This window comes from Lagopus muta, chromosome 28 (assembly GCF_023343835.1).
Source record: "Lagopus muta isolate bLagMut1 chromosome 28, bLagMut1 primary, whole genome shotgun sequence".
NCBI classification, from domain to species: domain Eukaryota; kingdom Metazoa; phylum Chordata; class Aves; order Galliformes; family Phasianidae; genus Lagopus; species Lagopus muta.
Genome location: NC_064460.1, coordinates 817,459 through 839,422, shown reverse-complemented (window position 1 = coordinate 839,422; position 21,964 = coordinate 817,459). Strand labels below are relative to the sequence as shown.

The 21,964-nt window shown below is 32.6% G+C and overlaps 1 protein-coding gene and 1 long non-coding RNA gene across 4 annotated transcripts in view; one reads left to right on the top strand and one right to left on the bottom strand.

The window, feature by feature from the left end:
* Nucleotides 1-8,470, bottom strand: part of LOC125685449 (nucleoporin NUP42-like) — a 30,597-nt gene extending 22,127 nt beyond the window's left edge. Inside the window, exons 1-2 of one of the 3 annotated variants that reach the window (XM_048928505.1) lie at nucleotides 7,666-8,347; nucleotides 5,281-6,267 (exon numbers count right to left, since the gene is read on the bottom strand). The gene's annotated coding sequence lies outside the window, so the exon portion shown is untranslated. Of the gene's footprint in view, nucleotides 1-1,002; nucleotides 1,068-5,280; nucleotides 6,268-7,665; nucleotides 8,348-8,405 lie in introns of those variants that run through there. The other 2 variants (XM_048928506.1, XM_048928504.1) reach the window with 2 other exon arrangements.
* The window catches only part of LOC125685481 (uncharacterized), a 28,069-nt gene extending 6,697 nt beyond the window's left edge, over nucleotides 1-21,372 (top strand). Inside the window, exons 2-4 of the long non-coding RNA XR_007373446.1 lie at nucleotides 939-2,500; nucleotides 8,342-10,067; nucleotides 20,392-21,372. This is a non-coding gene — a long non-coding RNA (uncharacterized LOC125685481). The remainder of the gene's footprint in view (nucleotides 1-938; nucleotides 2,501-8,341; nucleotides 10,068-20,391) is intronic.
* The last annotated feature ends 592 nt before the right edge of the window (nucleotides 21,373-21,964 follow it).

The window sequence follows — 21,964 nt, the reverse complement described above, 5'->3', positions numbered from 1 at the left end:
AATTAAGGCATATGCCTTCAGAATTATCTTTAATCCTATGTAATTAAGGCATATGCCTTCAGAATTAACTTAAATGCAACTTAATTAAGGCATAGTCCCTCAGAATTAACTTAGATCCAATGCAATTAAGGCATATGCTTTCATAATTAACTTAGATCCCACATAAAATAGGCTTATGCCTTCTTAATTAACTTAGATCCTATGGAATGAAAGGCATATGCCTTCAGAATTAACTCACATCCTATAGAATGAAGGTATATACCTTCAGAATTAACTTAGACCCTACATAGTCAAGTAATATGCCTTCTAAATGAACTTAGACCCTACATAATTAAGGCATATTCGTTAAGAATTAACTTAGAACCTATATGATTAAGTCATATGCCTTCACAATTAACGTATACCCTGCATAATTAAAGCATATGCCTTCAGAATTAAGTTAGATCTAATGGAATTAAGGCATATGACTTCAGAATTAACTTAAACCCTACATAATTAAGACATATGCCTTCACAATCAACTTAGATCCCATGGAATTAAGGCATAAGCCTTCAGAATTAACTCAGATCCTATGGAATTAAAGGCATATAGATTCAGAATTAACTTAGATAATATGGAACTACGGGCATATACCTTCAGAATTAAATTAGAGCCTATTGAATTAAGGCATATGTCTTCAGAATTAAATTAGATCCTATGCAATTAGTGGTTTATACCTTCAGAATAAACATAGAACCTATATAATTAAGGCATACACCATCAGAATTAACTCCGATCCTATGGAATTAAACGCATTTACCTTCAGATTTAAACAACATCCTATGGATTAAGCCATATGCCTTCAGAATTAACTTAGATTCTACATAATTCAGGCATATGCCTTCAGAATTAACTTAGACCCTACATAATTAAGGTATACGCATTTACAATTAACTTAGATGCTATGGAATTAAGGGATATACTTCATAATTAACATAGAACCTATATAATTTAGGCAGATACCTTCAGAATTAACTTAGATGCTATGGAATTAAGGCATATGCCTTCAGAATTAACATAGATTCTACATAATTAAGCATATGCTTGCATAATTAACTTAGATCCTATGGAATTAAGGCATATGCCTTCAGAATTAACTCAGACCCCACATAATTAAGGCATACGCCTTCAGAATTAACTGAGATCCTATGGAATTAATGCAAATGCCTTCAGACTTAACTTACAACATACGTAATTAAGGCATATGCCTTGAGAATTAACTTAGATCTTATGGAATTAAGGCATATGCCATCAGAATTAACTTAGACCCTACATAACTAAGGCCTATACCTTCAGAATAAAGTTTAATCCCATGGAATTAAGGCATATAACTTCACAATTAACTTAGATACTACATAATTCAGGCATATGCCTTCAGAACTAACTCAGACCCTATGGAATTAAAGGCATATGCCTTCACAATTAACTTAGATACTATGAAAATAAGGCATATGCCTCCAGAATTAACTTAGATTCTACATAATTCAGGCATATGCCTTCAGAATTAACTTAGATCCCATGGAATTAAGGCATATGCCTTCACAATTATCTTAGATCCGTGGCAATTAATGGCATATGGCTACAGAATTAACTTAGACGCTACATAATTAAGGCATATGCCTTCAGAGTTAACTTAGATGCTATGGAATTAAGGCATATTCGCTGAGAATTAACTTAGATCCTTTGTAATTAAAGCCATATACCTTCATAATTAAATTAGAGCCTACGGATGTAAGGCATATGCCTTCAGAATTAACTTAAATGCAACTTAATTAAGGCATAGTCCCTCAGAATTAACTTAGATCCAATGCAATTAAGGCATATGCTTTCATAATTAACTTAGATCCCACATAAAATAGGCTTATGCCTTCTTAATTAACTTAGATCCTATGGAATGAAAGGCATATGCCTTCAGAATTAACTCAGATCCGATAGAATGAAGGTATATACCTTCAGAATTAACTTAGACCCTACATAGTCAAGTAATATGCCTTCAAAATGAACTTAGACCCTACATAATTAAGGCATATTCGTTAAGAATTAACTTAGAACCTATATAATTAAGTCATATGCCTTCACAATTAACTGAGACGCTATGGAATTAAGCCATATACCTTCAGAATTAACTGAGACCCCATGGAATTAAGGCATAAGCCTTCAGAATTAACTCAGATCCTACGGAATTAAAGGCATATAGATTCAGAATTAAATTAGAGCCTATTGAATTAAGGCATATGTCTTCAGAATTAACTTAGATCCTATGCAATTAGTGGTTTATACCTTCAGAATAAACATAGAACCTATATAATTAAGGCATACACCATCAGAATTAACTCCGATCCTATGGAATTAAACGCATTTACCTTCAGATTTAAACAACATCCTATGGATTAAGCCATATGCCTTCAGAATTAACTTAGACCCTACATAATTAAGGTATACGCATTTACAATTAACTTAGGTGCTATGGAATTAAGGGATATACTTCATAATTAACATAGAACCTATATAATTTAGGCAGATACCTTCAGAATTAACTTAGATGCTATGGAATTAAGGCATATTCGCTGAGAATTAACTTAGATCCTTTGTAATTAAAGCCATATACCTTCAGAATTAAATTAGAGCCTACGGAAGTAAGGCATATGCCTTCAGAATTAACTTAGGTGCTATGCAATTAGTGGCTTGTGCCTTCAGAATTAACTGAGATTGTATGGAATTAAGGCATAAATCTTCAGAATTAACTTCAACCCTATGCAATTAAGGCGTATGCCTTTATAATTAATTCAGATCCTATACAATTAAGGCATAAGCCTTCAGAATTAACTTACACCCTACGTAATTAAGGCATAAGCCGTTAGAATTAACTTCGACTCTACATAATTAAGGCATATGCCTTCAGAATTATCTTTAATCCTATGTAATTAAGGCATATGCCTTCAGAATTAACTTAAATGCAACTTAATTAAGGCATAGTCCCTCAGAATTAACTTAGATCCAATGCAATTAAGGCATATGCTTTCATAATTAACTTAGATCCCACATAAAATAGGCTTATGCCTTCTTAATTAACTTAGATCCTATGGAATGAAAGGCATATGCCTTCAGAATTAACTCACATCCTATAGAATGAAGGTATATACCTTCAGAATTAACTTAGACCCTACATAGTCAAGTAATATGCCTTCTAAATGAACTTAGACCCTACATAATTAAGGCATATTCGTTAAGAATTAACTTAGAACCTATATGATTAAGTCATATGCCTTCACAATTAACTTAGACCCTGCATAATTAAAGCATATGCCTTCAGAATTAAGTTAGATCTAATGGAATTAAGGCATATGACTTCAGAATTAACTTAAACCCTACATAATTAAGACATATGCCTTCACAATCAACTTAGATCCCATGGAATTAAGGCATAAGCCTTCAGAATTAACTCAGATCCTATGGAATTAAAGGCATATAGATTCAGAATTAACTTAGATAATATGGAACTACGGGCATATACCTTCAGAATTAAATTAGAGCCTATTGAATTAAGGCATATGTCTTCAGAATTAAATTAGATCCTATGCAATTAGTGGTTTATACCTTCAGAATAAACATAGAACCTATATAATTAAGGCATACACCATCAGAATTAACTCCGATCCTATGGAATTAAACGCATTTACCTTCAGATTTAAACAACATCCTATGGATTAAGCCATATGCCTTCAGAATTAACTTAGATTCTACATAATTAAGGCATATGCCTTCAGAATTAACTTAGACCCTACATAATTAAGGTATACGCATTTACAATTAACTTAGGTGCTATGGAATTAAGGGATATACTTCATAATTAACATAGAACCTATATAATTTAGGCAGATACCTTCAGAATTAACTTAGATGCTATGGAATTAAGGCATATTCGCTGAGAATTAACTTAGATCCTTTGTAATTAAAGCCATATACCTTCAGAATTAAATTAGAGCCTACGGAAGTAAGGCATATGCCTTCAGAATTAACTTAGGTGCTATGCAATTAGTGGCTTGTGCCTTCAGAATTAACTGAGATTGTATGGAATTAAGGCATAAATCTTCAGAATTAACTTCAACCCTATGCAATTAAGGCGTATGCCTTTATAATTAATTCAGATCCTATACAATTAAGGCATAAGCCTTCAGAATTAACTTACACCCTACATAATTAAGGCATAAGCCTTTAGAATTAACTTCGACTCTACATAATTAAGGCATATGCCTTCAGAATTATCTTTAATCCTATGTAATTAAGGCATATGCCTTCAGAATTAACTTAAATGCAACTTAATTAAGGCATAGTCCCTCAGAATTAACTTAGATCCAATGCAATTAAGGCATATGCTTTCATAATTAACTTAGATCCCACATAAAATAGGCTTATGCCTTCTTAATTAACTTAGATCCTATGGAATGAAAGGCATATGCCTTCAGAATTAACTCACATCCTATAGAATGAAGGTATATACCTTCAGAATTAACTTAGACCCTACATAGTCAAGTAATATGCCTTCTAAATGAACTTAGACCCTACATAATTAAGGCATATTCGTTAAGAATTAACTTAGAACCTATATGATTAAGTCATATGCCTTCACAATTAACGTATACCCTGCATAATTAAAGCATATGCCTTCAGAATTAAGTTAGATCTAATGGAATTAAGGCATATGACTTCAGAATTAACTTAAACCCTACATAATTAAGACATATGCCTTCACAATCAACTTAGATCCCATGGAATTAAGGCATAAGCCTTCAGAATTAACTCAGATCCTATGGAATTAAAGGCATATAGATTCAGAATTAACTTAGATAATATGGAACTACGGGCATATACCTTCAGAATTAAATTAGAGCCTATTGAATTAAGGCATATGTCTTCAGAATTAAATTAGATCCTATGCAATTAGTGGTTTATACCTTCAGAATAAACATAGAACCTATATAATTAAGGCATACACCATCAGAATTAACTCCGATCCTATGGAATTAAACGCATTTACCTTCAGATTTAAACAACATCCTATGGATTAAGCCATATGCCTTCAGAATTAACTTAGATTCTACATAATTCAGGCATATGCCTTCAGAATTAACTTAGACCCTACATAATTAAGGTATACGCATTTACAATTAACTTAGATGCTATGGAATTAAGGGATATACTTCATAATTAACATAGAACCTATATAATTTAGGCAGATACCTTCAGAATTAACTTAGATGCTATGGAATTAAGGCATATGCCTTCAGAATTAACATAGATTCTACATAATTAAGCATATGCTTGCATAATTAACTTAGATCCTATGGAATTAAGGCATATGCCTTCAGAATTAACTCAGACCCCACATAATTAAGGCATACGCCTTCAGAATTAACTGAGATCCTATGGAATTAATGCAAATGCCTTCAGACTTAACTTACAACATACGTAATTAAGGCATATGCCTTGAGAATTAACTTAGATCTTATGGAATTAAGGCATATGCCATCAGAATTAACTTAGACCCTACATAACTAAGGCCTATACCTTCAGAATAAAGTTTAATCCCATGGAATTAAGGCATATAACTTCACAATTAACTTAGATACTACATAATTCAGGCATATGCCTTCAGAACTAACTCAGACCCTATGGAATTAAAGGCATATGCCTTCACAATTAACTTAGATACTATGAAAATAAGGCATATGCCTCCAGAATTAACTTAGATTCTACATAATTCAGGCATATGCCTTCAGAATTAACTTAGATCCCATGGAATTAAGGCATATGCCTTCACAATTATCTTAGATCCGTGGCAATTAATGGCATATGGCTACAGAATTAACTTAGACGCTACATAATTAAGGCATATGCCTTCAGAGTTAACTTAGATGCTATGGAATTAAGGCATATTCGCTGAGAATTAACTTAGATCCTTTGTAATTAAAGCCATATACCTTCATAATTAAATTAGAGCCTACGGATGTAAGGCATATGCCTTCAGAATTAACTTAAATGCAACTTAATTAAGGCATAGTCCCTCAGAATTAACTTAGATCCAATGCAATTAAGGCATATGCTTTCATAATTAACTTAGATCCCACATAAAATAGGCTTATGCCTTCAGAATTAACTTAGATCCTATGGAATGAAAGGCATATGCCTTCAGAATTAACTCAGATCCGATAGAATGAAGGTATATACCTTCAGAATTAACTTAGACCCTACATAGTCAAGTAATATGCCTTCAAAATGAACTTAGACCCTACATAATTAAGGCATATTCGTTAAGAATTAACTTAGAACCTATATAATTAAGTCATATGCCTTCACAATTAACTGAGACGCTATGGAATTAAGCCATATACCTTCAGAATTAACTGAGACCCCATGGAATTAAGGCATATGCCTTCACAATTAACTTAGACCCTGCATAACTAAAGCATATGCCTTCAGAATTAAGTTAGATCTAATGGAATTATGGCATATGACTTCAGAATTAACTTAAACCCTACATAATTAAGGCATATGCCTTCACAATTAACTTAGATCCCATGGAATTAAGGCATAAGCCTTCAGAATTAACTCAGATCCTATGGAATTAAAGGCATATAGATTCAGAATTAAATTAGAGCCTATTGAATTAAGGCATATGTCTTCAGAATTAAATTAGATCCTATGCAATTAGTGGTTTATACCTTCAGAATAAACATAGAACCTATATAATTAAGGCATACACCATCAGAATTAACTCCGATCCTATGGAATTAAACGCATTTACCTTCAGATTTAAACAACATCCTATGGATTAAGCCATATGCCTTCAGAATTAACTTAGATTCTACATAATTCAGGCATATGCCTTCAGAATTAACTTAGACCCTACATAATTAAGGTATACGCATTTACAATTAACTTAGGTGCTATGGAATTAAGGGATATACTTCATAATTAACATAGAACCTATATAATTTAGGCAGATACCTTCAGAATTAACTTAGATGCTATGGAATTAAGGCATATTCGCTGAGAATTAACTTAGATCCTTTGTAATTAAAGCCATATACCTTCAGAATTAAATTAGAGCCTACGGATGTAAGGCATATGCCTTCAGAATTAACTTAGGTGCTATGCAATTAGTGGCTTGTGCCTTCAGAATTAACTGAGATTGTATGGAATTAAGGCATAAATCTTCAGAATTAACTTCAACCCTATGCAATTAAGGCGTATGCCTTTATAATTAATTCAGATCCTATACAATTAAGGCATAAGCCTTCAGAATTAACTTACACCCTACGTAATTAAGGCATAAGCCTTTAGAATTAACTTCGACTCTACATAATTAAGGCATATGCCTTCAGAATTATCTTTAATCCTATGTAATTAAGGCATATGCCTTCAGAATTAACTTAAATGCAACTTAATTAAGGCATAGTCCCTCAGAATTAACTTAGATCCAATGCAATTAAGGCATATGCTTTCATAATTAACTTAGATCCCACATAAAATAGGCTTATGCCTTCTTAATTAACTTAGATCCTATGGAATGAAAGGCATATGCCTTCAGAATTAACTCACATCCTATAGAATGAAGGTATATACCTTCAGAATTAACTTAGACCCTACATAGTCAAGTAATATGCCTTCTAAATGAACTTAGACCCTACATAATTAAGGCATATTCGTTAAGAATTAACTTAGAACCTATATGATTAAGTCATATGCCTTCACAATTAACGTATACCCTGCATAATTAAAGCATATGCCTTCAGAATTAAGTTAGATCTAATGGAATTAAGGCATATGACTTCAGAATTAACTTAAACCCTACATAATTAAGACATATGCCTTCACAATCAACTTAGATCCCATGGAATTAAGGCATAAGCCTTCAGAATTAACTCAGATCCTATGGAATTAAAGGCATATAGATTCAGAATTAACTTAGATAATATGGAACTACGGGCATATACCTTCAGAATTAAATTAGAGCCTATTGAATTAAGGCATATGTCTTCAGAATTAAATTAGATCCTATGCAATTAGTGGTTTATACCTTCAGAATAAACATAGAACCTATATAATTAAGGCATACACCATCAGAATTAACTCCGATCCTATGGAATTAAACGCATTTACCTTCAGATTTAAACAACATCCTATGGATTAAGCCATATGCCTTCAGAATTAACTTAGATTCTACATAATTAAGGCATATGCCTTCAGAATTAACTTAGACCCTACATAATTAAGGTATACGCATTTACAATTAACTTAGATGCTATGGAATTAAGGGATATACTTCATAATTAACATAGAACCTATATAATTTAGGCAGATACCTTCAGAATTAACTTAGATGCTATGGAATTAAGGCATATGCCTTCAGAATTAACATAGATTCTACATAATTAAGCATATGCTTGCATAATTAACTTAGATCCTATGGAATTAAGGCATATGCCTTCAGAATTAACTCAGACCCCACATAATTAAGGCATACGCCTTCAGAATTAACTGAGATCCTATGGAATTAATGCAAATGCCTTCAGACTTAACTTACAACATACGAAATTAAGGCATATGCCTTGAGAATTAACTTAGATCTTATGGAATTAAGGCATATGCCATCAGAATTAACTTAGACCCTACATAACTAAGGCCTATACCTTCAGAATAAAGTTTAATCCCATGGAATTAAGGCATATAACTTCACAATTAACTTAGATACTACATAATTCAGGCATATGCCTTCAGAACTAACTCAGACCCTATGGAATTAAAGGCATATGCCTTCACAATTAACTTAGATACTATGAAAATAAGGCATATGCCTCCAGAATTAACTTAGATTCTACATAATTCAGGCATATGCCTTCAGAATTAACTTAGATCCCATGGAATTAAGGCATATGCCTTCACAATTATCTTAGATCCGTGGCAATTAATGGCATATGGCTACAGAATTAACTTAGACGCTACATAATTAAGGCATATGCCTTCAGAGTTAACTTAGATGCTATGGAATTAAGGCATATTCGCTGAGAATTAACTTAGATCCTTTGTAATTAAAGCCATATACCTTCATAATTAAATTAGAGCCTACGGATGTAAGGCATATGCCTTCAGAATTAACTTAAATGCAACTTAATTAAGGCATAGTCCCTCAGAATTAACTTAGATCCAATGCAATTAAGGCATATGCTTTCATAATTAACTTAGATCCCACATAAAATAGGCTTATGCCTTCTTAATTAACTTAGATCCTATGGAATGAAAGGCATATGCCTTCAGAATTAACTCAGATCCGATAGAATGAAGGTATATACCTTCAGAATTAACTTAGACCCTACATAGTCAAGTAATATGCCTTCTAAATGAACTTAGACCCTACATAATTAAGGCATATTCGTTAAGAATTAACTTAGAACCTATATAATTAAGTCATATGCCTTCACAATTAACTGAGACGCTATGGAATTAAGCCATATACCTTCAGAATTAACTGAGACCCCATGGAATTAAGGCATATGCCTTCACAATTAACTTAGACCCTGCATAACTAAAGCATATGCCTTCAGAATTAAGTTAGATCTAATGGAATTATGGCATATGACTTCAGAATTAACTTAAACCCTACATAATTAAGGCATATGCCTTCACAATTAACTTAGATCCCATGGAATTAAGGCATAAGCCTTCAGAATTAACTCAGATCCTACGGAATTAAAGGCATATAGATTCAGAATTAAATTAGAGCCTATTGAATTAAGGCATATGTCTTCAGAATTAACTTAGATCCTATGCAATTAGTGGTTTATACCTTCAGAATAAACATAGAACCTATATAATTAAGGCATACACCATCAGAATTAACTCCGATCCTATGGAATTAAACGCATTTACCTTCAGATTTAAACAACATCCTATGGATTAAGCCATATGCCTTCAGAATTAACTTAGACCCTACATAATTAAGGTATACGCATTTACAATTAACTTAGGTGCTATGGAATTAAGGGATATACTTCATAATTAACATAGAACCTATATAATTTAGGCAGATACCTTCAGAATTAACTTAGATGCTATGGAATTAAGGCATATTCGCTGAGAATTAACTTAGATCCTTTGTAATTAAAGCCATATACCTTCAGAATTAAATTAGAGCCTACGGAAGTAAGGCATATGCCTTCAGAATTAACTTAGGTGCTATGCTATTAGTGGCATGTGCCTTCAGAATTAACTGAGATTGTATGGAATTAAGGCATAAATCTTCAGAATTAACTTCAACCCTATGCAATTAAGGCGTATGCCTTTATAATTAATTCAGATCCTATACAATTAAGGCATAAGCCTTCAGAATTAACTTACACCCTACGTAATTAAGGCATAAGCCGTTAGAATTAACTTCGACTCTACATAATTAAGGCATATGCCTTCAGAATTATCTTTAATCCTATGTAATTAAGGCATATGCCTTCAGAATTAACTTAAATGCAACTTAATTAAGGCATAGTCCCTCAGAATTAACTTAGATCCAATGCAATTAAGGCATATGCTTTCATAATTAACTTAGATCCCACATAAAATAGGCTTATGCCTTCTTAATTAACTTAGATCCTATGGAATGAAAGGCATATGCCTTCAGAATTAACTCACATCCTATAGAATGAAGGTATATACCTTCAGAATTAACTTAGACCCTACATAGTCAAGTAATATGCCTTCAAAATGAACTTAGACCCTACATAATTAAGGCATATTCGTTAAGAATTAACTTAGAACCTATATGATTAAGTCATATGCCTTCACAATTAACGTATACCCTGCATAATTAAAGCATATGCCTTCAGAATTAAGTTAGATCTAATGGAATTAAGGCATATGACTTCAGAATTAACTTAAACCCTACATAATTAAGACATATGCCTTCACAATCAACTTAGATCCCATGGAATTAAGGCATAAGCCTTCAGAATTAACTCAGATCCTATGGAATTAAAGGCATATAGATTCAGAATTAACTTAGATAATATGGAACTACGGGCATATACCTTCAGAATTAAATTAGAGCCTATTGAATTAAGGCATATGTCTTCAGAATTAAATTAGATCCTATGCAATTAGTGGTTTATACCTTCAGAATAAACATAGAACCTATATAATTAAGGCATACACCATCAGAATTAACTCCGATCCTATGGAATTAAACGCATTTACCTTCAGATTTAAACAACATCCTATGGATTAAGCCATATGCCTTCAGAATTAACTTAGATTCTACATAATTCAGGCATATGCCTTCAGAATTAACTTAGACCCTACATAATTAAGGTATACGCATTTACAATTAACTTAGGTGCTATGGAATTAAGGGATATACTTCATAATTAACATAGAACCTATATAATTTAGGCAGATACCTTCAGAATTAACTTAGATGCTATGGAATTAAGGCATATTCGCTGAGAATTAACTTAGATCCTTTGTAATTAAAGCCATATACCTTCAGAATTAAATTAGAGCCTACGGAAGTAAGGCATATGCCTTCAGAATTAACTTAGGTGCTATGCAATTAGTGGCTTGTGCCTTCAGAATTAACTGAGATTGTATGGAATTAAGGCATAAATCTTCAGAATTAACTTCAACCCTATGCAATTAAGGCGTATGCCTTTATAATTAATTCAGATCCTATACAATTAAGGCATAAGCCTTCAGAATTAACTTACACCCTACATAATTAAGGCATAAGCCTTTAGAATTAACTTCGACTCTACATAATTAAGGCATATGCCTTCAGAATTATCTTTAATCCTATGTAATTAAGGCATATGCCTTCAGAATTAACTTAAATGCAACTTAATTAAGGCATAGTCCCTCAGAATTAACTTAGATCCAATGCAATTAAGGCATATGCTTTCATAATTAACTTAGATCCCACATAAAATAGGCTTATGCCTTCTTAATTAACTTAGATCCTATGGAATGAAAGGCATATGCCTTCAGAATTAACTCACATCCTATAGAATGAAGGTATATACCTTCAGAATTAACTTAGACCCTACATAGTCAAGTAATATGCCTTCTAAATGAACTTAGACCCTACATAATTAAGGCATATTCGTTAAGAATTAACTTAGAACCTATATGATTAAGTCATATGCCTTCACAATTAACGTATACCCTGCATAATTAAAGCATATGCCTTCAGAATTAAGTTAGATCTAATGGAATTAAGGCATATGACTTCAGAATTAACTTAAACCCTACATAATTAAGACATATGCCTTCACAATCAACTTAGATCCCATGGAATTAAGGCATAAGCCTTCAGAATTAACTCAGATCCTATGGAATTAAAGGCATATAGATTCAGAATTAACTTAGATAATATGGAACTACGGGCATATACCTTCAGAATTAAATTAGAGCCTATTGAATTAAGGCATATGTCTTCAGAATTAAATTAGATCCTATGCAATTAGTGGTTTATACCTTCAGAATAAACATAGAACCTATATAATTAAGGCATACACCATCAGAATTAACTCCGATCCTATGGAATTAAACGCATTTACCTTCAGATTTAAACAACATCCTATGGATTAAGCCATATGCCTTCAGAATTAACTTAGATTCTACATAATTCAGGCATATGCCTTCAGAATTAACTTAGACCCTACATAATTAAGGTATACGCATTTACAATTAACTTAGATGCTATGGAATTAAGGGATATACTTCATAATTAACATAGAACCTATATAATTTAGGCAGATACCTTCAGAATTAACTTAGATGCTATGGAATTAAGGCATATGCCTTCAGAATTAACATAGATTCTACATAATTAAGCATATGCTTGCATAATTAACTTAGATCCTATGGAATTAAGGCATATGCCTTCAGAATTAACTCAGACCCCACATAATTAAGGCATACGCCTTCAGAATTAACTGAGATCCTATGGAATTAATGCAAATGCCTTCAGACTTAACTTACAACATACGTAATTAAGGCATATGCCTTGAGAATTAACTTAGATCTTATGGAATTAAGGCATATGCCATCAGAATTAACTTAGACCCTACATAACTAAGGCCTATACCTTCAGAATAAAGTTTAATCCCATGGAATTAAGGCATATAACTTCACAATTAACTTAGATACTACATAATTCAGGCATATGCCTTCAGAACTAACTCAGACCCTATGGAATTAAAGGCATATGCCTTCACAATTAACTTAGATACTATGAAAATAAGGCATATGCCTCCAGAATTAACTTAGATTCTACATAATTCAGGCATATGCCTTCAGAATTAACTTAGATCCCATGGAATTAAGGCATATGCCTTCACAATTATCTTAGATCCGTGGCAATTAATGGCATATGGCTACAGAATTAACTTAGACGCTACATAATTAAGGCATATGCCTTCAGAGTTAACTTAGATGCTATGGAATTAAGGCATATTCGCTGAGAATTAACTTAGATCCTTTGTAATTAAAGCCATATACCTTCATAATTAAATTAGAGCCTACGGATGTAAGGCATATGCCTTCAGAATTAACTTAAATGCAACTTAATTAAGGCATAGTCCCTCAGAATTAACTTAGATCCAATGCAATTAAGGCATATGCTTTCATAATTAACTTAGATCCCACATAAAATAGGCTTATGCCTTCAGAATTAACTTAGATCCTATGGAATGAAAGGCATATGCCTTCAGAATTAACTCAGATCCGATAGAATGAAGGTATATACCTTCAGAATTAACTTAGACCCTACATAGTCAAGTAATATGCCTTCTAAATGAACTTAGACCCTACATAATTAAGGCATATTCGTTAAGAATTAACTTAGAACCTATATAATTAAGTCATATGCCTTCACAATTAACTGAGACGCTATGGAATTAAGCCATATACCTTCAGAATTAACTGAGACCCCATGGAATTAAGGCATATGCCTTCACAATTAACTTAGACCCTGCATAACTAAAGCATATGCCTTCAGAATTAAGTTAGATCTAATGGAATTATGGCATATGACTTCAGAATTAACTTAAACCCTACATAATTAAGGCATATGCCTTCACAATTAACTTAGATCCCATGGAATTAAGGCATAAGCCTTCAGAATTAACTCAGATCCTACGGAATTAAAGGCATATAGATTCAGAATTAAATTAGAGCCTATTGAATTAAGGCATATGTCTTCAGAATTAACTTAGATCCTATGCAATTAGTGGTTTATACCTTCAGAATAAACATAGAACCTATATAATTAAGGCATACACCATCAGAATTAACTCCGATCCTATGGAATTAAACGCATTTACCTTCAGATTTAAACAACATCCTATGGATTAAGCCATATGCCTTCAGAATTAACTTAGATTCTACATAATTCAGGCATATGCCTTCAGAATTAACTTAGACCCTACATAATTAAGGTATACGCATTTACAATTAACTTAGGTGCTATGGAATTAAGGGATATACTTCATAATTAACATAGAACCTATATAATTTAGGCAGATACCTTCAGAATTAACTTAGATGCTATGGAATTAAGGCATATTCGCTGAGAATTAACTTAGATCCTTTGTAATTAAAGCCATATACCTTCAGAATTAAATTAGAGCCTACGGATGTAAGGCATATGCCTTCAGAATTAACTTAGGTGCTATGCAATTAGTGGCTTGTGCCTTCAGAATTAACTGAGATTGTATGGAATTAAGGCATAAATCTTCAGAATTAACTTCAACCCTATGCAATTAAGGCGTATGCCTTTATAATTAATTCAGATCCTATACAATTAAGGCATAAGCCTTCAGAATTAACTTACACCCTACGTAATTAAGGCATAAGCCTTTAGAATTAACTTCGACTCTACATAATTAAGGCATATGCCTTCAGAATTATCTTTAATCCTATGTAATTAAGGCATATGCCTTCAGAATTAACTTAAATGCAACTTAATTAAGGCATAGTCCCTCAGAATTAACTTAGATCCAATGCAATTAAGGCATATGCTTTCATAATTAACTTAGATCCCACATAAAATAGGCTTATGCCTTCTTAATTAACTTAGATCCTATGGAATGAAAGGCATATGCCTTCAGAATTAACTCACATCCTATAGAATGAAGGTATATACCTTCAGAATTAACTTAGACCCTACATAGTCAAGTAATATGCCTTCTAAATGAACTTAGACCCTACATAATTAAGGCATATTCGTTAAGAATTAACTTAGAACCTATATGATTAAGTCATATGCCTTCACAATTAACGTATACCCTGCATAATTAAAGCATATGCCTTCAGAATTAAGTTAGATCTAATGGAATTAAGGCATATGACTTCAGAATTAACTTAAACCCTACATAATTAAGACATATGCCTTCACAATCAACTTAGATCCCATGGAATTAAGGCATAAGCCTTCAGAATTAACTCAGATCCTATGGAATTAAAGGCATATAGATTCAGAATTAACTTAGATAATATGGAACTACGGGCATATACCTTCAGAATTAAATTAGAGCCTATTGAATTAAGGCATATGTCTTCAGAATTAAATTAGATCCTATGCAATTAGTGGTTTATACCTTCAGAATAAACATAGAACCTATATAATTAAGGCATACACCATCAGAATTAACTCCGATCCTATGGAATTAAACGCATTTACCTTCAGATTTAAACAACATCCTATGGATTAAGCCATATGCCTTCAGAATTAACTTAGATTCTACATAATTAAGGCATATGCCTTCAGAATTAACTTAGACCCTACATAATTAAGGTATACGCATTTACAATTAACTTAGATGCTATGGAATTAAGGGATATACTTCATAATTAACATAGAACCTATATAATTTAGGCAGATACCTTCAGAATTAACTTAGATGCTATGGAATTAAGGCATATGCCTTCAGAATTAACATAGATTCTACATAATTAAGCATATGCTTGCATAATTAACTTAGATCCTATGGAATTAAGGCATATGCCTTCAGAATTAACTCAGACCCCACATAATTAAGGCATACGCCTTCAGAATTAACTGAGATCCTATGGAATTAATGCAAATGCCTTCAGACTTAACTTACAACATACGTAATTAAGGCATATGCCTTGAGAATTAACTTAGATCTTATGGAATTAAGGCATATGCCATCAGAATTAACTTAGACCCTACATAACTAAGGCCTATACCTTCAGAATAAAGTTTAATCCCATGGAATTAAGGCATATAACTTCACAATTAACTTAGATACTACATAATTCAGGCATATGCCTTCAGAACTAACTCAGACCCTATGGAATTAAAGGCATATGCCTTCACAATTAACTTAGATACTATGAAAATAAGGCATATGCCTCCAGAATTAACTTAGATTCTACATAATTCAGGCATATGCCTTCAGAATTAACTTAGATCCCATGGAATTAAGGCATATGCCTTCACAATTATCTTAGATCCGTGGCAATTAATGGCATATGGCTACAGAATTAACTTAGACGCTACATAATTAAGGCATATGCCTTCAGAGTTAACTTAGATGCTATGGAATTAAGGCATATTCGCTGAGAATTAACTTAGATCCTTTGTAATTAAAGCCATATACCTTCATAATTAAATTAGAGCCTACGGATGTAAGGCATATGCCTTCAGAATTAACTTAAATGCAACTTAATTAAGGCATAGTCCCTCAGAATTAACTTAGATCCAATGCAATTAAGGCATATGCTTTCATAATTAACTTAGATCCCACATAAAATAGGCTTATGCCTTCTTAATTAACTTAGATCCTATGGAATGAAAGGCGTATGCCTTCAGAATTAACTCAGATCCGATAGAATGAAGGTATATAACTTCAGAATTAACTTAGACCCTACATAGTCAAGTAATATGCCTTCTAAATGAACTTAGACCCTACATAATTAAGGCATATTCGTTAAGAATTAACTTAGAACCTATATAATTAAGTCATATGCCTTCACAATTAACTGAGACGCTATGGAATTAAGCCATATACCTTCAGAATTAACTGAGACCCCATGGAATTAAGGCATATGCCTTCACAATTAACTTAGACCCTGCATAACTAAAGCATATGCCTTCAGAATTAAGTTAGATCTAATGGAATTATGGCATATGACTTCAGAATTAACTTAAACCCTACATAATTAAGGCATATGCCTTCACAATTAACTTAGATCCCATGGAATTAAGGCATAAGCCTTCAGAATTAACTCAGATCCTACGGAATTAAAGGCATATAGATTCAGAATTAAATTAGAGCCTATTGAATTAAGGCATATGTCTTCAGAATTAACTTAGATCCTATGCAATTAGTGGTTTATACCTTCAGAATAAACATAGAACCTATATAATTAAGGCATACACCATCAGAATTAACTCCGATCCTATGGAATTAAACGCATTTACCTTCAGATTTAAACAACATCCTATGGATTAAGCCATATGCCTTCAGAATTAACTTAGATTCTACATAATTCAGGCATATGCCTTCAGAATTAACTTAGACCCTACATAATTAAGGTATACGCATTTACAATTAACTTAGGTGCTATGGAATTAAGGGATATACTTCATAATTAACATAGAACCTATATAATTTAGGCAGATACCTTCAGAATTAACTTAGATGCTATGGAATTAAGGCATATTCGCTGAGAATTAACTTAGATCCTTTGTAATTAAAGCCATATACCTTCAGAATTAAATTAGAGCCTACGGATGTAAGGCATATGCCTTCAGAATTAACTTAGGTGCTATGCAATTAGTGGCTTGTGCCTTCAGAATTAACTGAGATTGTATGGAATTAAGGCATAAATCTTCAGAATTAACTTCAACCCTATGCAATTAAGGCGTATGCCTTTATAATTAATTCAGATCCTATACAATTAAGGCATAAGCCTTCAGAATTAACTTACACCCTACGTAATTAAGGCATAAGCCTTTAGAATTAACTTCGACTCTACATAATTAAGGCATATGCCTTCAGAATTATCTTTAATCCTATGTAATTAAGGCATATGCCTTCAGAATTAACTTAAATGCAACTTAATTAAGGCATAGTCCCTCAGAATTAACTTAGATCCAATGCAATTAAGGCATATGCTTTCATAATTAACTTAGATCCCACATAAAATAGGCTTATGCCTTCTTAATTAACTTAGATCCTATGGAATGAAAGGCATATGCCTTCAGAATTAACTCACATCCTATAGAATGAAGGTATATACCTTCAGAATTAACTTAGACCCTACATAGTCAAGTAATATGCCTTCAAAATGAACTTAGACCCTACATAATTAAGGCATATTCGTTAAGAATTAACTTAGAACCTATATGATTAAGTCATATGCCTTCACAATTAACTTAGACCCTGCATAATTAAAGCATATGCCTTCAGAATTAAGTTAGATCTAATGGAATTAAGGCATATGACTTCAGAATTAACTTAAACCCTACATAATTAAGACATATGCCTTCACAATCAACTTAGATCCCATGGAATTAAGGCATAAGCCTTCAGAATTAACTCAGATCCTATGGAATTAAAGGCATATAGATTCAGAATTAACTTAGATAATATGGAACTACGGGCATATACCTTCAGAATTAAATTAGAGCCTATTGAATTAAGGCATATGTCTTCAGAATTAAATTAGATCCTATGCAATTAGTGGTTTATACCTTCAGAATAAACATAGAACCTATATAATTAAGGCATACACCATCAGAATTAACTCCGATCCTATGGAATTAAACGCATTTACCTTCAGATTTAAACAACATCCTATGGATTAAGCCATATGCCTTCAGAATTAACTTAGATTCTACATAATTCAGGCATATGCCTTCAGAATTAACTTAGACCCTACATAATTAAGGTATACGCATTTACAATTAACTTAGGTGCTATGGAATTAAGGGATATACTTCATAATTAACATAGAACCTATATAATTTAGGCAGATACCTTCAGAATTAACTTAGATGCTATGGAATTAAGGCATATTCGCTGAGAATTAACTTAGATCCTTTGTAATTAAAGCCATATACCTTCAGAATTAAATTAGAGCCTACGGAAGTAAGGCATATGCCTTCAGAATTAACTTAGGTGCTATGCAATTAGTGGCTTGTGCCTTCAGAATTAACTGAGATTGTATGGAATTAAGGCATAAATCTTCAGAATTAACTTCAACCCTATGCAATTAAGGCGTATGCCTTTATAATTAATTCAGATCCTATACAATTAAGGCATAAGCCTTCAGAATTAACTTACACCCTACATAATTAAGGCATAAGCCTTTAGAATTAACTTCGACTCTACATAATTAAGGCATATGCCTTCAGAATTATCTTTAATCCTATGTAATTAAGGCATATGCCTTCAGAATTAACTTAAATGCAACTTAATTAAGGCATAGTCCCTCAGAATTAACTTAGATCCAATGCAATTAAGGCATATGCTTTCATAATTAACTTAGATCCCACATAAAATAGGCTTATGCCTTCTTAATTAACTTAGATCCTATGGAATGAAAGGCATATGCCTTCAGAATTAACTCACATCCTATAGAATGAAGGTATATACCTTCAGAATTAACTTAGACCCTACATAGTCAAGTAATATGCCTTCAAAATGAACTTAGACCCTACATAATTAAGGCATATTCGTTAAGAATTAACTTAGAACCTATATGATTAAGTCATATGCCTTCACAATTAACGTATACCCTGCATAATTAAAGCATATGCCTTCAGAATTAAGTTAGATCTAATGGAATTAAGGCATATGACTTCAGAATTAACTTAAACCCTACATAATTAAGACATATGCCTTCACAATCAACTTAGATCCCATGGAATTAAGGCATAAGCCTTCAGAATTAACTCAGATCCTATGGAATTAAAGGCATATAGATTCAGAATTAACTTAGATAATATGGAACTACGGGCATATACCTTCAGAATTAAATTAGAGCCTATTGAATTAAGGCATATGTCTTCAGAATTAAATTAGATCCTATGCAATTAGTGGTTTATACCTTCAGAATAAACATAGAACCTATATAATTAAGGCATACACCATCAGAATTAACTCCGATCCTATGGAATTAAACGCATTTACCTTCAGATTTAAACAACATCCTATGGATTAAGCCATATGCCTTCAGAATTAACTTAGATTCTACATAATTCAGGCATATGCCTTCAGAATTAACTTAGACCCTACATAATTAAGGTATACGCATTTACAATTAACTTAGATGCTATGGAATTAAGGGATATACTTCATAATTAACATAGAACCTATATAATTTAGGCAGATACCTTCAGAATTAACTTAGATGCTATGGAATTAAGGCATATGCCTTCAGAATTAACTCAGACCCCACATAATTAAGGCATACGCCTTCAGAATTAACTGAGATCCTATGGAATTAATGCAAATGCCTTCAGACTTAACTTACAACATACGTAATTAAGGCATATGCCTTGAGAATTAACTTAGATCTTATGGAATTAAGGCATATGCCATCAGAATTAACTTAGACCCTACATAACTAAGGCCTATACCTTCAGAATAAAGTTTAATCCCATGGAATTAAGGCATATAACTTCACAATTAACTTAGATACTACATAATTCAGGCATATGCCTTCAGAACTAACTCAGACCCTATGGAATTAAAGGCATATGCCTTCACAATTAACTTAGATACTATGAAAATAAGGCATATGCCTCCAGAATTAACTTAGATTCTACATAATTCAGGCATATGCCTTCAGAATTAACTTAGATCCCATGGAATTAAGGCATATGCCTTCACAATTATCTTAGATCCGTGGCAATTAATGGCATATGGCTACAGAATTAACTTAGACGCTACATAATTAAGGCATATGCCTTCAGAGTTAACTTAGATGCTATGGAATTAAGGCATATTCGCTGAGAATTAACTTAGATCCTTTGTAATTAAAGCCATATACCTTCATAATTAAATTAGAGCCTACGGATGTAAGGCATATGCCTTCAGAATTAACTTAAATGCAACTTAATTAAGGCATAGTCCCTCAGAATTAACTTAGATCCAATGCAATTAAGGCATATGCTTTCATAATTAACTTAGATCCCACATAAAATAGGCTTATGCCTTCTTAATTAACTTAGATCCTATGGAATGAAAGGCATATGCCTTCAGAATTAACTCAGATCCGATAGAATGAAGGTATATACCTTCAGAATTAACTTAGACCCTACATAGTCAAGTAATATGCCTTCAAAATGAACTTAGACCCTACATAATTAAGGCATAATCGTTAAGAATTAACTTAGAACCTATATAATTAAGTCATATGCCTTCACAATTAACTGAGACGCTATGGAATTAAGCCATATACCTTCAGAATTAACTGAGACCCCATGGAATTAAGGCATATGCCTTCACAATTAACTTAGACCCTGCATAACTAAAGCATATGCCTTCAGAATTAAGTTAGATCTAATGGAATTATGGCATATGACTTCAGAATTAACTTAAACCCTACATAATTAAGGCATATGCCTTCACAATTAACTTAGATCCCATGGAATTAAGGCATAAGCCTTCAGAATTAACTCAGATCCTACGGAATTAAAGGCATATAGATTCAGAATTAAATTAGAGCCTATTGAATTAAGGCATATGTCTTCAGAATTAACTTAGATCCTATGCAATTAGTGGTTTATACCTTCAGAATAAACATAGAACCTATATAATTAAGGCATACACCATCAGAATTAACTCCGATCCTATGGAATTAAACGCATTTACCTTCAGATTTAAACAACATCCTATGG